A 6000-nucleotide genomic window follows, 5' to 3' on the forward strand; every position below is an offset into this window, starting at 1 on the left:
TCCTGCATTATCCAGACACTTTTCTCACAGCAGTGTTAGCAAGAGATTTAGCTTTTATGGGAAATTATGATTCCATATAATGCCAAGTGACACTGCTTACCACAGTTTTCTCTCTAGTCTTGCTTTCCAGAGTACTAAAATGCCTATAAAATATGATTAAAAGAACATAAAATTGGACTGTGGAGATGGCAAAGTAGGTAAATTGCTTGTCACACTGAATTCAGACTGAATTCAGAGCTGAATTCAGACTGTTGGTGTCCACGTAAAAAGCTGGTTACACTTTCCTGGATTTGTAACCCCAGCACAGGGGAGAAGAAACAAAATGATCTTTAGCCAGTCAGTCTAGATGAAATACTGAACTCTAGGCTCAGTAAATACAAAATACACACACTCACCTCTTCTCCCTTCTTACATCTTTTGAATAGACAGGGCTTCCTTAGTAAGATGGCACCTCAACCCACCTCTTACCCTGAGCTTATCACCATGGAATAGAGAGTCCCAAAACTTCAGTGTCCTTCCCACACAGTCCATAGCTGCAAAGTATGTTAAAATGATAGAGTCTGCAAGTAACCAGGGCATACCTAACTTTACTAGCATTCCAACATTGGGCAAAAAAGCAAGTATCATTACCACAATTACTTGGCTCTATCTGGCTAATAATGAATAAAAATGGGGGATATAGACAAACAGGTGTGGGCTTATAGGAAATATTATGAGAAGCCTTAACCCCTCCTTGGAACATCCTGCGTCAGTTCTAGAACTAGCAGTGGTGGTGTCCGAGGTCTGAGTAGGTTCAGGAGACCATTGCCCCCAGGGGCGAGACGTGCTCCATGCCAATTGACTAACTCCATGTTTTCCTCCAATTTTGAAAGTCATTTAAGGTTCTTAAATTATTTATTTCCCTTTTTACTTAAATTTTTCGTCAATTACACTTTATTCATTCTGCATCCCCCCTGAAGCCCCTCCCTCCTCTCCTCCCAATCCCACCCTCCCTCCTCCCTCTGCTTGCATGCCACTCCCCAAGTCCACTAATAGGGGAGGTTCTCCTCTCCTTTCTGATCTTAGTCTGTCAGTTCACATCAAAAGTGGCTGTATTGTCCTCTACTGTGGCCTGGTAAGGCTGCTCCCCCCCCCCCCCCAGAGGGAGATGATCAAAGAGCAGGCCAATCAGATTATGTCAGAGGCAGTCCCTCTTCACATGTAACCCATTTGTACTATGTAACCCAATTGGACTCTGAACTGCCATGGGCTACATCTGTGCAGGGGTTCTAGGTTATCTCCATGAATAGTCCTTGGTTGGAGTATGAGTCTCTGGGAAGTTCCCTGTGTTCAAATTTTCTTGTTCTGTTGCTCTCCTTGTGGAGACCCTGTCCTCTCCAGCTCTTACTATTTCCCAGTTCTTACCTAAAATTCCATTCACCTGCCCAACAGTTGCCCATCAGGCTCAGCATCTGCTTTGATAGTCTGAAGGGCAGAGGCTTTCAGAGGCCCTCTGTGGTAGGTTCCTAGGTTTTTTCCTGTTTTCTTCTTCTTCTGATGTCCATCCTCTAAGCCTTTCTGGATGGGGATTGGACTTTTTAGTTAGGGTCCTCTCTCTTGCTTAGTTTCTTTAGATGCACAGGTTTTAGTGGGTTTGTCGCATGCCTTACTGGGTGCCTGTGCCCATTGATGCCCCTCACGCTATGACTCTCTTCAGACAGAAAAGGGATCTTGGAACTGCAGCCACCATTGTTACTACCATCTCATTGACGGCTGTTGGAGCTACCAACAGGGCATTAGCCATGAGTCATACTGGGCAGACTGCTCAGACCCTGAATAATCATTTAGCCAATGTAGCTCATGCCTTAGTTGTACATAAAGGAATTAATGCTCAACTAAAAGGAAGCTTGATGGTGTTCAATCAGAGGATTGACCTCATGCAGGAGCAAATTGATACCCTATGGCAAATCGCTCAACCTGGCTGTCAATGAAAGTATGCTGGACTTTGTGTCACTAGCATACAACATGAGAATTTTCTCTGTGCTGCAAATCTGTCTAAACAATTGTCGAGCTATATTTTAGGTAATTGGACTGGAGAATTCGATACTACGATGGAGCAGCTGAGAGTGGCCATTGTCACAGTAAATTCTACCGGAGTGGACACAGGACTAGCCACAGGATTATCAACATGGATTGCTGCAGCCATGAATCATCTGAAGGAATGGGCGGGCATGGGAGTATTAGCAGGCCTTCTGGTGTTGGTCTCCTTGGTTTGCCTGTGGTATATATGCAAGATTAGATTCTCACAACAGTGTTATGCAGCCATGATCATTCAGACCTTTACAGCCATTGAAGCAGGACATTCTCCCCAAGCATGGTTGGATACCATAAAAAGCTAAAATGATATGCTCAGGATGCGAGGCTAAGCACTGCACTCAGGGTCAACCGCTTTGGACCCAGAGAAGAGCATGTCTGATTGCATGCGGGTTGATGCCCCAGGTCCCCCCTCTGAGAAAAAGGTATTGGACGGGTCTGATGCTCTTTGGGTGGATGACACCTAAATGAACATCAGTACAAAGTCCCAATTTATTTCTAATATCAGAGATCAGACCTCTACTCTTGCCTGATGCGTCTAAAACAAAAAGGGGGAACTGTAGAGATCTGCGGAATGCTATGCCTTAAAGATGGAGCTGGTTTCCGCCTTCCACCTTCCCAATGGTGAGTGCTCTCTGTCACAAACAACTCCACATTTAGCTAAGGCCGAGGATCTGGCTTGTTTCCATGTATGTGGACCTATCTGCATTGCTCCCGTGGCACGCCTGGGTTGGCTACCCAGAGGCTATTTAAGCTGTGGGCTGGCTTTCCCCGGGGTACGAGGATTGTTCAATGTTCCTGAATAAACTGCATTGAAAAAAAAAAAAAAAAACAAAGGGGGTGGTGCTATCATAAAGGCTGATGCCCAGAGTAATCCTCTGTCCTCCACAGGAATGCATGTTAATGATCTACATTAACACATACACACATATATTTATATATACACTCACTCCCCAAGATATATGTTGTTACTTTTGTGTATGTTTTTAGCATATTTTTAAAGCATGATATTCCTCACAGAATAAAATCATTATTGAAGAAAACCATAAAAAAAAAAAAAAAAGATAGAGTCTGAGTTCTTCACTAGCTGAATAATCTTCTGGAAGTCATCTAATCCCTCTAAGTTTCATTTACCTTTCTTTGTGAAGATTAAATAACACCCTCTACTTCAAGGCTTGCCAGTAAAGGACCTTCAATAAATGCTGGCTTGATTCCCTTCTTGCTTTGAACTCCCTTGGGAAATTCTGTTTAGAATGTACTTGGCAGGACCACTATCCATCCTATACATGATGCCTGTTTCATGCTATAATTTAGTGACTCTGTCCTGGAGGCTTCAGAACAAACTCCTTGCCCTATGTATGATAATTGAAACTTCTGTAGGTCCATTAGATTCCACATACCACACCCCCACCTGGTGTTCCATGTGTTTCTTATAATACTAAAATGTGAGTGAGTGCTATATAATCCTCTTGTCACAGATGAGGCAACACTCAAAAATAAGTCAGTGGACTAAGTTCATAATTGTTCTTTTCTTAGCCCCTGGACTGTACTGTTCCCTCATGATCTCTTCTGTCAACAGGGATCATGCCTCCATGGTTAGGATCATTATGTACAGGTATGTGGGCTATGTGCTGAATAAAGGCACTTGGTCAAAGGGTAAGTAGAGGTGAAGTCCAGCCCACAGTACTTGGCTTGCTTTGTACCCATCAGGAGTTAAAAACTTGAAAAGAAGAGGTAGCTTTTTCAAAGTTCAGGCCTACATAAAGGTGGATTTTGTTGTGACATGAATATTAAGCCTTCATGTTCTAGCAGACCATCTCCTCAATGCTCTCCTATCTGTGATGCATATGGAACCTGAAGTTTCCCACCCCACACCCCTTCACGTATGCTTTCCTGTTAAGGAAACTGTAGGTCTAGCTTTTAGGTTGTATCATAACTACACTTTCTATTGCTGTGATGAAACACCATAGTCAAAGAGCCACTTGGGGAGGAAAGGGCTTACTTGGCATAAGCTTCCATATCCCTGTACATCTTATCAAAGGAAGCCATAACAGGAATTTTGAAACAGAGTGAGAACCTGAACAAACACAGGAGCTGATGCAGAGCCCTTGGAGTTGCTGCTTTCTGTCTTGCTTCATATGGCTTGCTCAGTCTGCTACCTTACAGATGTATCAGGAACAAATGGAACTGTTGTGAGGTAAGATATATTGGGAGTTCCTGAAATGGGAATGTTTTAATAATAAAAAAAGAAAACATTTAGTACTGTATAGGCCATAGGCATGATAGTTGTTTTTCAGACACAGCTTTCAAAACAACCCTGAAAACATGAATCAAATTCATAATATGGTAATCAAATACTAACAGGAGTTAATTTCAAAAATGTGTTATTAGAAAGCCATACACATGTCACTGCTCCCATCTCTCAGCACTGCTGTGTCCTGGCTGCTGCATCTAACACTCCAGAAGATGCTGTTATTTTCACCTAAACATTTACAAACAAGAGAAATTTCCTAAAGTGAAAAGACAAGTATTTATAGACTTCTCTTCTTATGATGTAACATGGACAATACTAAGAATAAGGGTTATATGAAATACCAAACTTCATTCTCATGATTTGGAAAAAAAAAAAAAAAACTTTAGTAGTAACTGCTAAAAGACAAAACTAAATCAATCAGTGAAGTGGAGTGACATTTACTTCTTAACCTAAGTATTCCTAAGCCCTTGTAAAATCCATAAAAGCTGCAGAAACCAACATAATAGAGCAAAGGTGGCAACAAATCAGCACAAACTACTGCTTAGGACTTTTGTGGTTCATACTCAAAGTTCAAACTGTGTTTAACATTTTAAAGTTCAGACATATCAAAACCTAGAAGTATTGAGGGTCTATGGTCTTCCATTGCCTTCAAGCAAATATGTATTCTTGTTCCAAAAAACAAAGCCACAGTAATTTTTTCCATCTTCAAGAATAAAGACAACAATTCAACTTCTTTTCTTCTAGGATATGGTTTCTTTTGGAAATAATCTCTAAGAAACTGCTTTTTTTTTTCCTCAGAGGAGTAGTCTTTGCATTCAGTAGGTTCTAATGCTAGGATATGGAGTAAATCATTACTGGCCTTAAGTTCCTTAGTTATGTTTTCATTACTCTGTCTCTTCAAAGTCACAGCACTAGTCCCTTCTTCGGGATCTGATACTTCATTACCCAGTACACACAAGGGACCTTTCCAATCTGTCCTCTGGTCTTCTGGACCCTAATGGCCATCTGGCCATTTTCTTTTGAAGGGACAGGTAGAATCAGTAACGTTTTCCTCACTGGCAAACTGCAGTTCACTGTTCTCCACAAAACTGGACCGAACTGGCAGGTCTGAGCTGTCTTTGGGTGCATGTGCACAATGAAACAAATGAAGAGTGATAGCCTTCACAGTCAAGCTTCCAGGGTAGATCCCACCACAGTGTACACATCTAAAGGTGGGCCTACTGAGGACTGTACAGACCGTAGGAATAATATGGTGTCCTTCCTTCAAGTGTAACATGTAGGCATTGGCTAACATAAATGTTGTCAAACAGAGGGGGCAGGTCAGCTCTTCTATGGGAGCTGAGTTACCAACTCAACCTGAGACCACATCTTAACATAGAAGGGCACCAGTGATGTGGAATATATGCTTGAGAGGATAGCCAGGTGGACCTCCTGTTCTACAATCTCCTCTCTTGGCAGAGTGATGATGGAATCAAGATGGGGGAACAACAGGTTGCCATCAGCATCTAGGCTCAACTGGAAGCCCCTGTTAAGATAATCCAAAAACAGCTTCTTCCTCCCCAGGTGTTTAATTTTTCTGTGCTCCAAGAGACCCTGAATGCTGTGGAAAGTACATGGGGAAAACAGGCACCCCAAGCCATGTGTGAGTAAGTGGTACATTAGCTCCTCCTCTG

The sequence above is a fragment of the Meriones unguiculatus genome (assembly GCF_030254825.1).
Source record: "Meriones unguiculatus strain TT.TT164.6M chromosome Y unlocalized genomic scaffold, Bangor_MerUng_6.1 ChrY_unordered_Scaffold_35, whole genome shotgun sequence".
Classification (NCBI taxonomy): domain Eukaryota; kingdom Metazoa; phylum Chordata; class Mammalia; order Rodentia; family Muridae; genus Meriones; species Meriones unguiculatus.